Consider the following 16,750-nt stretch of genomic DNA (forward strand, 5'->3'; position numbering starts at 1 on the left):
TCCTCTAGTCCATTGCTTACTCTATCAGCAAGCTCCTGTTTAAGGGCCGAGACTTCTTTTTTGAGTGTCCGTATCTCGGTGTTTGGGTTCTCCTGTTTGAGGGCTGAGACTTCTTATTTGAGTGTCTGTGTTTCTGCGTTGAGGCCCTCTTTCTCCTTCTTCCTTTGTGCGCCTTCATTGAAGACCATATGAAGGAGGTTGGCATTCTCCTTCCACCATCCTTCCACCTCTGTTTTCCACTTTTCATTTCCCTCTCCATCTGTGCCATCCGCTTGTTCGTGAGCATGAATGTTGCCTTTGCTCGCGACTTGCGAACAGGTGAGACATTGACGGCTTCCTTGTCGTGTGCAGGGGAGATTGCTTCCATGTTTTGTCGTTCAAGAGATGTATCGGACTCACTTACCATTTCACACAATGTATGATGTCTGTTGACCTATGCGTATGATGACCCTCCTACGTGTATGGATTGGCTGAGTCCAGGCGGAGAAATAAACCGCAAATCGAATGCGGGTATCTGCACTCCCACAGCCCTTTGCAAGCGCTCAATTTGTTTTGCCGAATATCCTCCTTTTGGATATTGGGCAAGTGAGCGTACGTAGCCCCCAACAGTATCAGCTCGCGACTCAGACAGGCCTGTCGGGCTTTGGTGCAACCTACATGCGACCCCCTCTGTGGGAGAAGCTGGCGCCCTGTAATACGCTCTGTTGAGCAGCAATAACCTGTTGCCCGCAACTCCTGCTGCGGGATTAGCGAATGGCCTGCTGACGCGAGAGATTTATCTGACGAGAGAGAGAGAGAGAGAGAGAGAGAGAGAGAGAGAGAGAGAGAGAGAGAGAGAGAGAGAGAGAGAGAGCAACCTGATATGCTGTCTGCTGCGTCTGTTGCAATTGCTAGGACCACCTACGCGCAGCACGAGTACAGGGCAGCAGCGTGCAAACCTGCCCTCTCTGTTTAGCGTGACTTTCGACACAATACTTGGGAACAGAAGATGGGCTGGTCCCCCATTAAAAATATCTTTATTACTAGGGAGAAGTCTATATAAGCACTTGAACCGAAGGTATTACCACGCTCGTTCTAGAATAAGACTCGATGGTTCCTGGAAGCCTTAGCTTCAGGGCAAGACTCTATTCCAAGCAACTTCCGTTACTTGTTCAGAATCCTTGAGAACCAAGGTTCTCACATGTGGATCTCGCCTTCCAGACTCAGAGCATGGTATCCTTGCAACTCTTTTCGGACTCTCTTTCTAGAGTCCTTTTCCTGTAGAATAACTCTGCTTTCCTAGACGAGAAGTCCTTCCTTGGGAATCTCAACTTTTGGATCCCAACTCGAGAGTCTACCCCTTTCAGATCCGTGGACCTGTTCCCAAACTCAGGGTGCGAAACCCTTGGGCTGATGTGGCTCTAGTTCCTCATAGCTCTTTCTCCTGGAAACGCTCATGCCTTCCTCTGCTCCTACTCCCTCACAAAGAGGAAGTACACGTGAAAACAAATACTCAAAGATCATAACAAGAAAAACGTTACCTTGGAAGTCTCGACGCTTGAAACGCAACTCGGTTTTCGAAAAGCAACTTCCCTAGAAGAGATCTCACCGCATAGAACCTTCTCTTCCAATGCTACACACCGAAGAGGTGTGTTCTTGGGTTCCTTCTCGTAAATCAGCTCCGTCTACAAGGTTTATGGGCTGAAAACAGCATCTTGTCACGATGGAAACACTCTTCTTAGGCACTTCTTTGCGATGGAACTTGCCCACATGGTCTTGGCGTCATCCGGTACACTTGGGGCAGCCATGGGCATCACCGGCGGCGTTGACTTTGTGGCAAAAATCTGCAGCAGCCCCTCCTTGCTAGCATTGGCCTTTTCTGGTGATCTGAGAGTGAGAGAGAGAGTGCTTTTATTGCTCCAGGCAGCCGGGCAAGAATAGAGCCTCCGGTCTCTGTTCCTTCCCCGCAAGAATAGGGCAGCTAAGGGCGCTCAAAGAGGGGGAGAGAGAAATCACCTCGACTTCTGCTAGGCGCTGGTAATTCTTGCGTTTTTTAACGAAGTAAGTGGGCGGCCTGCCTGTTTAAAAAATGGTCTGAACCTGCCCAATAAACTCAATAAAACCTTATAAGTTGAAAACAATGATTGCACCACACTTCCCAGGCGTCCCTGGATGCAACCACATGCATAGATGCAATGCAGAAAGCATATGCTTTCCTGAAAAGCAACCCGCTTTCTTAGAAAGCATCTGTTTTTTCTTAAAGTTTCCTCTGAACCCATCTTCATTCAAGGGCTTGCTCATCCTTGTGCACAATTCTAACAAGCTTGGAATTTCCTCTCGACAATGGAATATTCCCTTTCCGATGCCCCCGTCACCCACCATGTGATGTATGAGGAATACCCATCATCTAGTCGTTTCCTATTGAACTTACGGTACAATCTCCTTCATGATGCTCTATGTCACCCATCCCATCATAAATGTCCTATCCTGGATGGTCGAATACTTTTTCCCGATGCTCCCTCTCACCCATCCCATGTGACGCATCAGAAATACCCGTTCCTGGTGGCCTTACAGATATTCCTGTTCACAGTGCTCCCGTCATTACTGTGAATGACGCTTTAGAAATATCTGTACTCTGATGTCTCCAGTGAGAAAAACCCTCACACCTATAAATCCAATAATTCATTTTAGAATTATTTTTCTTGGTGTCCAAAGCGAGGAAACCCTCTGTGCCGGTGGAGAGATGGGACCAACGAAGTCCAAACCCCATCTTGGCAACCTTGCTATTGATACCTGTAGAGGACGGTTGGTTTGCCTGCTGGGTTTAGGCGCCCAACACTGATAGACAACACATACCTTTACATGAGCAATTGCATCGCGGAACACATATGGCCTCCACAGCCCACTCTATAATACTTTCTTTGTTAAAATGTGACCCTGGTAATGGCCAGCTATTGGACCATCGTGGGCATCTTCTAGATATGCTCTACTTCATGAGGGGAGACGCATCAACGCAACACACCATCTGGTCCATACGTGTAGAGCTGACCTCCAATCAAAGTAAATGGCTTGGACTTCACCAGTAGTCTTCTTTTTTGAAGAGGAGAGGCATTATTTGGGTGTAGACTAGTGGACAACAAATACAAGACATCACCATACCATTCTAGTGTTGTGTTTACCTTGAATAGATTGCTATCATGGAAATCATTCTTAACTCCTGGAGCTTCTTCACTAGTATCCACGTGAGAGAGGTGGTCTGCCATGACATGATGCTTGCCTGGTCGAAGAACCACCTCAAAGTCGAACTGCTGGAAGACAAGTAGCCACCTCCAAACCCGGCCTGCGAGTTGGGGCTTATTGAATAGATAACGAAGAGCATGGTGGTCAGTGAGATAATGGGGTCTTATAGCGGCTCTATTGCTGTTCCTCAAAGGCCAACGATAGTTTTGATATTTAAGTGAAACACTAGGAAACCAGCTAATCCCTGTAGCTCTACAGTCCTGCACATCAAGTACAGGAATCACATTCTTCAATAATCTCTGCCAAGCTGACAGAGCTGATGCCCATATCGAGCCAGCAGAACATAATTCAGTTCTAAGTACTCAAGTTTGCTTTAACCACTGCTAACAAATGGTCAGATGCAAAAACAGTGTACTACCAAATCTGCAAGACTTAAAGTCAACTATAATAAATAAAAACAACTAAACACACTAAACTTCTTGTGTGTAGGTTGTTGGTTGAGTTGCTTGAGTGTAAAGGGGAAATGCCTCTGTAGGCTTGAGCTTGGTGCTACTTCACGTCATGCAAGGAGCAAGCAAGTCAAGGGAGATGGAAAAGGCGGTGGAGCGGGATGCTCCTGTACAAGAGAGTTGTGGCCCTGAACCGCCACCGTCAGTGCCCTCGACTTTGTTCATTGATTGAGTTTGAGTACAGTGGATGGCAAAACCAGCAAGTGTTCTATGAGTAATTTCTCAGCTTTTGTGCACCAAGTTCCAAACCTCTGTGTGTGTGTTGTGTGTCTAAGTGCCTCCTCTACGGACTCTTAAATAGACACCAAAAGCACCAAAAGCTAATAGCTACTAGTCAATTGGTTACGTGAACCCCCCCTGCGTCCCTGAAACCCCCAAACACCTAGTTTTTTATAAAAAAATTGCAATCTTCAAAGTTGGGAGTACATGGCTCTATGTGCCACGTGAAAGCATAAGATAGAGAGAAATAGAACTTAAAGCATAAAACCCCCCCCCCCCCCCCCCCCCCCCCCTTCCCCCCCCCACACACCCCCTTTCCCAAAACCCCAACCCCAACCCCAACCCCAAAACATCTTCTTTTAAAAAAAATGTGCGATCTTCAAAGTTGGGAGAACATGGTTTTATGTGCCACGTGGACATGCTAGCTGTTACGTCCTTAGACATTAGGATGGGCGCCTGAAGTTATGTCAAAGCCAGTGTGAACATGGCCCTTGGGTTATGAATTCCTATAAATAGGACCCGAGTCTCATTTGTGAGACATCTTGTGTGATCACCACACTTGGACCCTAGGCCCTTTGCAGCTCTGTCCGCACACCCGTATTGGTGTGGGCTTGGTGGTATGGGACACCGGCCCATGTGGAAGAGGCTAGCCCGCTTGGCTGCAGGCTGATGAGCATGTATTGGCTCTATGGCTGGGAGGTGAGTGTGATGTCCGCTCACTATGTGTGTCTGGGTGTGAGTTTGGCTTGTGTCATGTCATGTGCATGAAGGATGGATCCGGCGAGGGACTAACATTGGTATCAGAGCCTCCTTCCTACTCGTATACACGACATGGCGACGTGCCCAAAACCACTAGAGCTCATGGGGCCATGATGGCCCAGCGTGACAGGCTCTCCCAACTCTCGGATAGGGTGGTATGGGACGCTACTAGCGAGAGAGAAGGGCAAGGGGGGCACATGCCAGCCGGTGGTGGGAATTTTGCTAGACCTTTTTAAACTTTTTGTTCCTCGTAGATTCGTGTGGAATGTTGATTGGAGGCAGTCACATGGATGCTGGGTGTTTTTTTTTTAACCTCTCTGAGAGCTGTGTGTGCTTGAGGGTGTCCTCGGGAACTGCCACTCCAAGGACATGGCAGCACCCTCCGTAGGCACATCACAGTGAGTGTTTTATTCATTCTGGATTATGTTTTGCACTTTCTGGAGATGGAGGGTTTTAGGTTCGGCATATGGTAATTCGTGGTCTCATCATTGCACGTGCTTGATGCGTGATGTCGGGAACCGTTGTGTTACGCCAACTCCGGAGCAAGGGCGTGGTTTGAATGGTAGGCCAGCAAGAGGCAGCTCGCACTCATTTGTGCTGCTGCTGATGACTCGGCAGTTGACCACGCGCAGGCCAATGGGCAGCAGTGCTGTCGCAGCTGGACAGGTCTAGCTCAGCCAGGAGGCGGACCAGCATAACGAGCAGGCAGGCGGTTTGAGGGCGGCAGCCTCCAGGCGCTGGTCTGCAGCGCTGCAGCAGCCCAGCGGTGCTGGTGTAGGGCGGTGAGGCAGCAAACGGGGAGGAAGTGGCCCAAGGTTAGTATTTTCAAGGCGGCGTGCAGTCTAGGGGCGGTGCCTGCAGGGCGGCGAAGTCCCAAAACGATACGCAGTCTGCAGACCCAGGACGATGCGCAGCAAGTCGTTATTTTTTTAACATTAAGGGTTTCCTACTGAGTGACTGCCCAACCTTGCCACCCATTTTTTTAAAATGGTGTGAATGGCCCCATTATTAAAGTCACTTAAGTGACCGATCCATTGGGTGTGAAACCCCTCAAGAACCTTCCCCACCCCTAGGGTGGTTAAGCCCCTCTCGTATCCTTCTATCTATTTCACGCCGGCGAGTGTAAGCGTGGCATTTTGTGTCACCACAAGCTTTCTCTCGCGCGTGTATCCTTCTTTCTTCCTCTCGCCCTACCTTCTATGCTCTCTCTACTTCGCTTGCTGATTACTACCCGCTTAGTATATTATACTAAGTGTCTTGGGCGTATCTCCCAAGCGAGCTCTTGTTACACTCCCGTAATTACTTCCACATCCAAGCGCAATAGCGTCACACGACGCTTCTCCGCATGAGAATGGCGCCGCTAGCACTCATCAACCCATGGAGGAGGCGCCTCTTTCTCCTCCCGACTCCACACACACGCATGGGCTTCGTCCCGACTCCCGAGGGTTTTTCTCCCCCGTCTTCCGCCTCCGACGCATCTCTCGTCGCTATAGTGCAGCAACAGTTAGTAGAGGTGCAGAGGCAACTTGGGGAGTTACGTGTCACAGATCCCGTTTTTGCCTGCGGCCATGAGCACTTTATCTCTTCAGTTCCATCCCAACTCCTTCAAAGGGGAAAAGGAGGAATGTGAGGAGACCACTATCGACTCATGGCTTGCGAAATGGACGGCCTACTTTGATTTGTATCATTTTACTGATGCCCAACGCATTAATCAGATACAAATCATGCTCCAGGGCAAGGCATATGCGTGGTGGGCTGGGTTAGACTTAAGCCAACGACTTGGGTATACTTCTAGACAGTCTTTCATACTTGCTTTGTGCAAGTCGATAAGATTGAGTGCTTCAAGAAGCGATTCAAGTTGGAGATGGGTAAGAAAACCCTAGGCGCTTACTCACAGGAATTCAAGGACTTCGTCCACAAGACGAAAGCCTTGGAGAATCTGCAGGTTCTACAGCAGATGCTTTATTTGTTTGGATTACTGTCGGCTAACCAGAATGAGGTATTGTGGAATCCCGTCACTTCGCTAGAGGACATCTACAAGCTCGCCAAGAACTATGACAATACCTTGGCGGCTTCTGGAGGTGGCCCGACGGATGGGGAGACTCCTCGCCGTGGTCCCTCCATGTCAAAATACAAGCGTTCAAATACTTCTGCAGTCGTGAGTGGGTCATCGGACCTTCGGTAGAAGAAACCGAAGCATGACGGCGAATCTAAGGCAACTCGCATGGAAAATTAAAACCGTTGTTTCGACTGCCACCAGACCGACCACTTCCGCGGCGACAAGGTGTGTCCAAAGCAAAAGAGAAAGCCATCTACCTCCGTATCGACGACCACCTCGGTAAACGTCGTCAACCATCTAGGTACTTTGTCTTTTTCTGATTTAGAGATTTTGCACGTTGATGCACGTAGCTGCCCGGGTTGTCGTGTTACTAAGGATGTATTTGGCCCGCATGATCTTCTCTGCGTTAAAGGAGAGATCAATGGCCATGCAGTGACAATTTTATTCTACATGGTCTACTCATAATTTTATTTCTTCTCGTGTGGTACAAGCACGTAGCTCAACACGTCACCCGCAAACCATCCGTATGTGGTTCGTTATGTGGACCGTCAGAGTGATCAATGGACTGAGGTTGTGCCGCAACTTGACCTCCGAATCTAGCATTACCACAAGTCTTGGACTTCCGCATCATGGGCCTTGAGCATGTAGATGTTATTTTAGGCATGCCATGGTTTTACGATAAGACAGCTTCTCTGTCTATCGATTATGCATCGCATATAGTGTTCGTCGAAGTTGATGGTGTGTACCATGTGGTCGAGGGATCTCCTTCTTCCGTGACCGCCAATTACGATGTAAATTTGCTATCAGCTAATAAATTCAATGTGTTGTCTCATGATTCTAGTGTGCAAATGGCAGTTTGTTGGGTTAAAGATTGTGTTGTTAATTTACCGTCTCAATGTCATTCTCTTTTTTCAAAAAGTGATGTTACTGCATTGGAAGTTCCTGAGGCTTTGTCTGATCATGATGTAATTGTTAAGCTCTATTTGGATTTTGTTTTGGCTAAAGTTGCAAACATTTTTCTGCTGGATTTACCAGATGGGCTTCCACCGTCTCGTGGGCCTGATCTCAATCATAAGATAAAGCTTCTGCCCGGTAGCCATCTCGTCTCTCGACAACCTTATAGGTTCAGCCCGAAAGAGGAAGACGAGATAGTTAGGCAGCTTATCTTGCCAAAGGTTTTATTGAACCTAGTAAGCCTCCGTGGGGCACTCTGGTTCTTCTCACTAAAAAGGATGGAGGAATGCGCTTCTGCGTAGATTACAAAGGTCTCATTAGGGTCACTGTCAAGAATAAGTATCTGTTACCTCGCATGGATGACCTTATGGAAAGACTCTCAGGTGCTCGTTACTTTACTAAGATCGGTCTACGTTCTGGGTACCATCAGATACGTATACATCCGCATGATGTCCCAAAAACCGTGTATTGTACACGGTACGGACATTACCAGTTTTTGGTTTTACCCTTTTGGTTAACCAACACTCTTGCCACTTTCCAACAAATGATGAACGATCTCTTTCGTCCGTATTTGGGAAACTGGGTTGTTGTGTTCCTCGACGACATCTTAATTTACAGCAAAACACTGGAAGAGCATTTGCAACATCTTTGTCTCGTCTTGCGTGTTTTGAGGCGAGAAAAATTGTATGCGAAGCAAAGCAAGTGCGAATTTTTCTGCACCGAATTGCGGTATCTGGATCATGTCATCTGGGCTGATGGCATTCACATTGACCCCGAGAAGATACGTGCTGCAGTGGATTGGCCCATTCTCTGCACTTTTAGGCAATTTTTTTTTTTTGTGGGTTTTATTGGCTTTTTCCAAAAATTTATCAAAGACTACACTCGTGTTGCCGAGCCCCTTTCTCGTTTGCTAAAGGGCGTTCAAAGCAAAAAGCGTATGTCAGTCCGTTCGTTTGATAAACCGATGAGCTCAATCAATGTTTTCAAACATTGAAGCGACTTGTTACTACTGCACCGATGGTGCAGGTTGTGGATCCGAATAAACCCTTTGTGGTGGTGTAGCGTGGGTAGTGTGTCGTGCTCTCTACAGTGGGTGCTCCTCAGTGCAATGTGCGTGACATCTCACTCAAACAGACTGAAAACAAAGGAACAGTAGATAACAACTGAAAACAAAGGAACAATAGATAACAACTAATCACACAGAGACACAGCAGCAGACCAAAACATAGAACTCGACTATCTCAAGAAACCGATATAGACTCTGGGGTGTGGCATCACATTCAGCTCCAGCCCAGGACTCACAGGTACAATGGGGGTGTGGAGGCTCAGATTTGCAGGGATGTGCCGACGTGCTGTGTGTCTAGACTAGCTACTCTAGACGTGAAGAAGATCCTATGACCCAACCGCTACTAGTCATATATACAACCATAAAGAGCCACCAACGGCTCATAAATGTCAGCATCTAAGTCTATCTCCATTGAGTGGCGGTTGTGACCTGGCCACGATGTCCACTAGGCCACCATATCCTTGCCACGTGTCATTGCCCAACGAGTCCGTCCAATGTGAACCAGACCAGACCAAAGACCACCAACTGTAAAGTCCAAACTCTATTAACTGTCCTGTGAAAGTGACACTGTAGCTTGCTACAGGTTGCCCGCCACAAGACCGCTCCTTGTCCCGGAGAGTGGAAAACTCAAAAACTGAAAGATTTGCAGCAGGTCTACCAATGGTGAAAACTCCAAAAGATGATATCTACTGGTGGTCGGATGATGGAGGGGAAGGCTGGTAGAAAGGTGGGTAAGGAGATGGAGGCCAGGTGTATTGTGGAGGGTAGTGGCATGAGGAGGGTACATTGGATATGGAGTGGCCACCCCATGAGCAGCAGCAAACTGAGTAGGGTGTGTAGGTAGGACAGGTGGAAACCCAGGAAAAGACTGAGTAGGCTGAGAAGGTGGGACAATTGGTGGGAACCTAGGGAAGCTGTGGTAGAAGGGGGGAGGGAAAGAGGTGGACTGGGAGGGGGAGGCCATAGAGGGCCCATGAAACTGTGAGGAAGCCGATCTTGCTGGCTTAGACTCCATAGTAGGATGTGTTTTCTCAGCTGCTTGAGAATCCCCTGAATGAGCTTTGGAAACGTCTATCTGTAGTGTGCTCACAAGGGCACAAAGAGCTGCTCTTGGTCTCAACCTACCTGGCGGTCCAACTTTTCCGTCTCCAGTCACACAAATGAATGAAACTCCCCTAGTAGCTGACAAACCAGCAGGTAGTGCCAAGAGCCAACCTACCTCTCTTCTATCAGATATTGATGGTGCTTTCATGGAAGCAGTAGAGGACTTGCAGAAACTTAAGATACCAGAGCAAGCACTGATCAAAAGAGAGAAGCCTACAGCAGAGACTATCTTGAAACACACCTTTCAGCAAGTGTCACTGTACGACATGCTTCGACTTGATGCAATTTTCGAAATGACACCCTTTCCATCATCCAGTCTCTGTATCCTGGTACAAGGCCTAATGGTGGGCACCTACCTGTGCAGCCCTTGGAGTCCTACATGATTTCAACTGCTCCCCTCACCGACTACAAAAGTCCTCGTCTCACTGTGTCTATTCTTGGGCATCAATTCTCAAGCGTATAGTGATGCTTTAGGTCTGCAGCCTACCCGCCCTGCTTCATTCACTGTTACATTGGTGGAGCAGAGGACAGTCTATCTAGTGGGCATTGTAGATAAGGTGCCTCTGAAGGTACAAGACTTCACATTTAGCTTCGATTTTGTGGTGGTCAGTCTTCCCTAGGTGGAGGGAGGATTTCCTTTGCTTATTGGTAGACCATGGTTGCGGCATACTAAGGCACTTCATGATTGGGGAAATGACGCCATGCCTGGCTCCCCCATGTAACCAATTCGACTCGAAGGAGGTCTGGATCCAGTGGTTCATCACAGCTCATTGTCAGTACAGTCCAACCTCGACCCCGGGTAGCCCATCCCACTTGATCGGTCTGACGAAGACGTGCTGCAGTGGTTGGAAGCTACCACATCGATACCGTGCTATGTGGTCTCTATTCAAGCCTCACTTGTGCCTGTAACACTCTCTCTCCTAGCTCCTCTGGCCGACACGAGTGTCCCAAGCCCTACAACAGAAAGTGTGCCAGCCATAGAAGCAAGTGTGTTAGTCCCTGATGACCATGATTCAAGTGCTCCTCGGATGGAAGCCGTGTTCCTTGGTGAACCTATAACACATCACCGTAGGGGGAAGAAATCTCCTCTGCATGAGCTCGCTAATGTTCCACCTCCTCCTCTAACATCTACCGGGTCTGACGCCCCGCCCACTCAAAAGCACTCTGCTATGTCTGTGTCTGAAGACTTACCCTTTGAGGAGCTTCCACCAGGATGGTTACAAGTGGAAGATGCAGAGTTTCCAATCGATCAAACACCAGCCCATGATGTCTCGAAGCTCCAAGAGGCAGCTCACTTTTCATCTTCCGAAACACCCTCCCCAATTACACCTCCTGACCCGGTCAAAGAAGTGAATCTGGGCGATCCTGAAAACCCTCAGCACGTCCTCTTAGCAGCTTGGTTATGGGAGCATCCCACGTTACTCGATCAGGTAGTTTCTTTTATACACTCTTTTAAAGATGTTTTTGCTTGGTCCTACAAGGATTTGGAAGGGATCCCACCAGAATTGGGTGTCCACACTTTCCCTCTGGTTGAAGGGGCTAAGCTTGTCAGAGGCCGAGCTTACAAGCTCAACCCAAAGTATGCAGAGGTTGTCAAGTCAGAGCTCGAAAAAATGCAAGAGGCAGGGATCATTGTACCTGTGGAGCACTCTGAGTGGTTATCACGCATGGTGATAGCGCCTAAGAAGCAATTCAAAAAAATTTGTGTGTGCGTAGATTATCGCGCTCTGAACAAGGTAACTATCCCAGATGGTTTTTACACACCTTTCACTGAGCGTGTGCTATAAGATGTAGCAGGCAATGTATTGTACAGTTTCATGGATGGTTTCAGTGGATACAATCAGTTGGGCATCCATCCAGGTGATCAGATTAAAACGGCCTTTTCGTGACTCCTTGGGGTATTAGAATGTCGTTTGGGCTAAAGAACGCTGCACCTTCCTTCAATTGAGCAGTATGTCTCATATTCTGTCCTTTACTCACGGATCATCTTCGCATCTTCATGGACGATTTTTCGACCTTCTCAGGTGCTCAATGTTCAACCCCAGTGGAAAATCTAGAGAAGCACCTCGCCCAGCTCTCTGCTGTCTTCCTCAGGTGCAGAGAGACATGTGTAAAGCTCAATCCTAACAAATGTCATTTTTTGGTCATTGAGGGCACACTTCTAAGCCATGTGGTGTCTGCCAAAGGTTTAGCTCCCGACCCAGAGAAGATCGTGGCCATCTTGAAGTTATTGCCTCCCATCAACCCAAAAGGTGTTCAGAGCTTTGTAGGCCACACAGGCTCTCATCGCAGGTTTATACGAATCTATGCACAGGTGGCTCAACCATTGAATCGACTCACTAGTGCTACTCTACCCTTCCAATGGTCAAAACCTGAGGCTGAAGCATTTGCATAACTCAAAAAACGCCTCACTGAAGCACCTATTCTAGTGGCTCTTGATTGGTCTCTCCCTTTTCATGTGCATACTGATGCCAGTCAATTGGATGTGGGTGCTATGTTGACTCAGCCTAATAAGGAGTACAACGTGGATCGTCCTGTTCACTATGCAAGTCGCCTGCTCACCAAAGCAGAGCGCAACTACAGCACCACTGAAAGGGAAGGTTTGGCTATGGTGTATTCTTTACAAAAGTTTCGTCATTACTTGTTGGCATTTTCATAACTCAAAAAACGCCTAACTGAAGCACCTATTCTAGTGGCTCCAGATTGGTCTCTCCCTTTTCATGTGCATATTGATGCCAGTCAACTGGTTGTGGGTGTTGTGTTGACTTAGCCTAGTATGGAGTACAACCTGGATCGCCCTGTTCACTATGCAAGTCGCCTGCTCACCAAAGCAGAGCGCAACTACAACACCACAGGAAGGGAAGGTTTGGCTATGGTGTATCCTTTACAAAAGTTTCGTCATTACTTGTTAGCGGTTCACTTCACTATCATCACGGATCATCATGCGCTACGCTATCTTCTGAATAAACCCCAAGTTGTACGAAGAGTTTGGACGTGGCTACTGATATTCCAGGAATTCGATTTTGACGTAGTTCTTAGTCCAGGCAAGCGGCATGTCATGGCCGACCATCTCTCTCGCATACATACAGGTGAGCCCGATACTGGGGTTGATGACTTTTCGGATAGTCATCTCTTTAAGGTGGACACGACCCCAGAATGGTATGGAGATGTGTTACATCTGCTCTCTACTGGCCTATATCCTAAGAGTGCTTCTCCCTTGCAAAAAAGAAGACTCTTGCTGAAGTCTAGACCCTTCTCTTTGATTGGCGGACAACTCTACAAATCTGGGCCAGATGGTGTGCTGCGCAGGTGCGTCTCCCCTCATGAAGTAGACCAGATTCTGGAAGATGCACACAGTGGTCCTACAGGTGGCCATTACCCTGGTCACATCACGACGCAAAAAATCTTATAGACAGGCTTATGGTGGCCCTATCCATTCAGGGATGCTATTGCTCATGTCAAGATTTGTGATGTCTGTCAGCGATGTGCACCCAAGCCTAGCAAGCAATCCAATCGCCCTCTGCAGGTATCTATGGCGTGGTTGCCCTTTGAGCGATGGGGCTTGGACTTTGTTGGTCCGATTGCTCCACCTGCTCAACCCGGCAATCGTAAGTATCTCCTGGTAGCGATGGATTATCCAACAAAGTGTGCCGAAGTGGTGGCTACCATCGACTATACAACCGCCACTATCGCAAAATTTTTGTATAAAAATATTTTTTGCAGGTTTGGGTGCCCTCTGGAAATCACCAGTCATCGAGGTAGTCATTTCGTCAACGACCTGATTTCCACACTCCTCATGATTTACAAGATTTTTCATCACAAATCTAGCTCTTACTATCCTAGAGCAAATGGGCAAGCCGAGAGCACTAACAAAGTGCTAATCGCGCTGGAAAGCTTGTCACCTGCATCCAACTTCTTGGGCTCAAGCTATCCTCGGCACAGTCTGGGCTTATCGTACCTCCTTCAAGGCAACCACTAACCAGAGCCCATTCCAGCTAGCTTTCGGTCTAGAAGCACTTGCACCATATGAGTTCAACTCAGGTTCAACGAGAGTGGGAAGCGTCAACCAGTGGATATAGTAGGAGGCAAAAAACTGTTGCTGAGGAAAAGGCCTCAACCACACATGCAGGCTAATTATGAAACTGAAGCGGAATCAGAACCTAGCAGCCATGGGGTCACGGATATGACGTCAAGTGCTCCATCTGACGAAAGTTAGAAGGCCTCGGCATCAGATGCAGATTTCAACTCAGGCTCGCACAGTGGCACAACTCAAACAGTGGTAGCTCAAGTGATAAAGAGAAAGATCCAAAAGGAAAAAGGAAGGTCATGAGTAAGATGATCAGTCATGAAGTTGCAAGGCCTGAAAAACCAAAACACAAAACAAAGTTTTCACTAAATTTTCACATGCAGTAGCCCAAGCCATCTCTTATAGATGTTCTCTCACAGGACCAATCGGACAAGTTGGGTATCAAATCGCTAGCTGAAGCTATCCTTCCTGATGACATACCTGTCGGTGTGATTCATGAAATGTTGAAAATTTTTCCAAAAGTCAGAGGACACACTTTGACAGTTGCACGTCTAGGACATGCAATGGGGATGACCAACTTTCCCTCCTTGCAGCCGAGTACTAGGTCTTACTCAAAGCTCTCCAAAGCTGATACCATACATGCATGCAAGGCATTGTTCGAACCCGATCATCCGAATCTGCCGCATCACAAAGCTCTGTTAGCAATATTCAGATATTACTTTTTAGTGAGAGATGCTCTCCGAAGTACCTACCATGTTTCCACAATGTGATGGTCTTTACTGCTTAATAAAGAACATACCTTGTGGGTTTCATCAGATCCTCTTTACATCATTGCAGACCAGGGCGAAAAGGTTTAGAGCACAAGTGCAGTCACCTCAATCTAGCTTCCAATGTTTTGCCACGCCACTGTGGTGCAGCAGTGGCCACAACTCTATCTCTTGGATGACAGATTCACGAGCTCACCATTGTACATATGCAGTACCTAGTGGTTTTATTTCACAGTTTTTCAGTATTCCTCTCACCGAGACGATGAGCGGTCTTGTGGCGGGCAACCTGTAGCAGGCTACAGTGTCACTTTCACAGGACACACAATTAGTATAGTTTGTCTGGTCTGGTTCACACTGGATGGACTCTTTGGGCTGGGTAGTGACATGTGGCAGGGATACGGACGGTGGTCTAGTGGACGTCGTGGCCAGGTCACCACCACTCAGTTTGGGGATAGACTTAGATGGCTGACATTTATGAGCCGTTGGTGGCTCTCTATGGTGAGACATATGAGTAGTAGCTGTTGGGTCATGATTATCATCTTCTTCATATATGGTCCAGCGTCGTTGTCTAGAGTAGCGAGTCTATTCACACAGCGCGTCTGCACCATCCCTGCACATCTGAGGCTTGACACCCCCATTGTACCCGTGAGTTCTGGGCTGGAGTTGAGTGTGCTGCCACGCCAGAGTCTGTATCGGTTCTTTGAGATAGTCGAGTCCATATGTTCTGGTCTTCTACGGTGTCTCTGTGTTGATTACCTGTTATCTATTTTTTCTTGGGTTTTCATTTTGTTTTGAGTGAGACGTCACGCACATTGCATTGAGGAGCACCGGCTGTAGAGAGCACGACACACTATCTGCGCTACAGCATGGCTGGGGCAGGATGACTTGGTAATTCCTCCTGAGCAAGTCCCGAACTTAGAGGACACCACCCGTTATATTCCACTTGAACCCGAATCGGTTCTTAATCAAAGGGTCCGCAAGTCTCGCAAGTCTTTGTACCCCGAATATTTGATCAAGTGGAAGCATCGTCCTGAGTTCCAAGCCACTTGGGAGTGAGTGAGATTGTTACAAAATCGTTTTCCGGGCTTAATAACTGAGGATATTGTTGAGGACAACAATTAAATACAAGGGGGAAAGTGTTACGTCCCCAAACATCAGGACCTAAGTCTCATTTGTGAGACATCTTGTGTTATCACCACACTTGGACCTTAGGCCCTTGGCAGCTCTGTTCGCACACCTGTGTTGGTGTGGGTTTGGTTGTATGGGGCACCGGCCCTTGTGGCAGAGGCTTGTCTGCTTGGCTGCAAGCTCCCAGGCTCGGGTGTGAGCCCGTATTGGCTCTATGGCTGGCAGGTGAGCCTGATGTCCGCTCACTATGTGTGTGTGGGTGTGAGTTTGGTTGTGTCATGTCATGTGTGCAGGATGGATCCTGTGAGGGACTAACACTAGCACAACATCTTTGGAGGCAAGGTTTGTCTATTGAATCTAATGGATTTTGTATTGGTGATTTTTGAGCTTGTTTGTGCAGGACGTGCATGTCCAAACAAGTCTGTTAGATAGGTTTTTCCATTTTGGAACCACCTTGGGTAAAATGGCTTTGTACACGTGTTGGACGGGTGTTGTTACACTTTGCTGGACATCTGGCAACGCCAGCATGTAGCCTAGGATAAATTGAATGCCTTGGTCGAGTTCTCAAGTCAAATGAATCTTTAGGTTGTGAGACACAGGCTTCATAATATCCCAAATTTATGTGTGCGCACATGTGCACATTTATGCAATTTTGAAGCAACAGTCGATTGACACGCAATTTGTGATTTGGCCCTTAATTTTTGATAGAGAGAACAATCCCTGGCTGTTAGAGAGAGAAAACTTTTCTCGAGAGAGAACAATAAAATATAGGTTCAAAGAGAAAAACTCAGCACTCTAGAGAGAGAATATGGTGCGCTGCTAGGAAGATTCTTGGTATGACTCCGAGATTGGCATGTCTACCTTTCTAGGGAGGGAGTCTGTGGTGGCTGGCCGGACATAAGTACGCCTCTGGTCTAGATGCAGAAATCCTGAACCGAT

The 16,750-nt window shown here is 47.7% G+C and overlaps 1 protein-coding gene across 3 annotated transcripts in view; it reads left to right on the forward strand.

Moving 5' to 3' along the window:
- The window catches only part of LOC147459892 (U5 small nuclear ribonucleoprotein helicase), a 253,188-nt gene that overhangs the window by 56,645 nt on the left and 179,793 nt on the right, over positions 1-16,750 (forward strand). The window lies entirely within an intron of this gene.

Source organism: Adiantum capillus-veneris, chromosome 4 (genome assembly GCF_014529385.1).
Source record: "Adiantum capillus-veneris isolate H3 chromosome 4, ASM1452938v2, whole genome shotgun sequence".
Taxonomy (NCBI): domain Eukaryota; kingdom Viridiplantae; phylum Streptophyta; class Polypodiopsida; order Polypodiales; family Pteridaceae; genus Adiantum; species Adiantum capillus-veneris.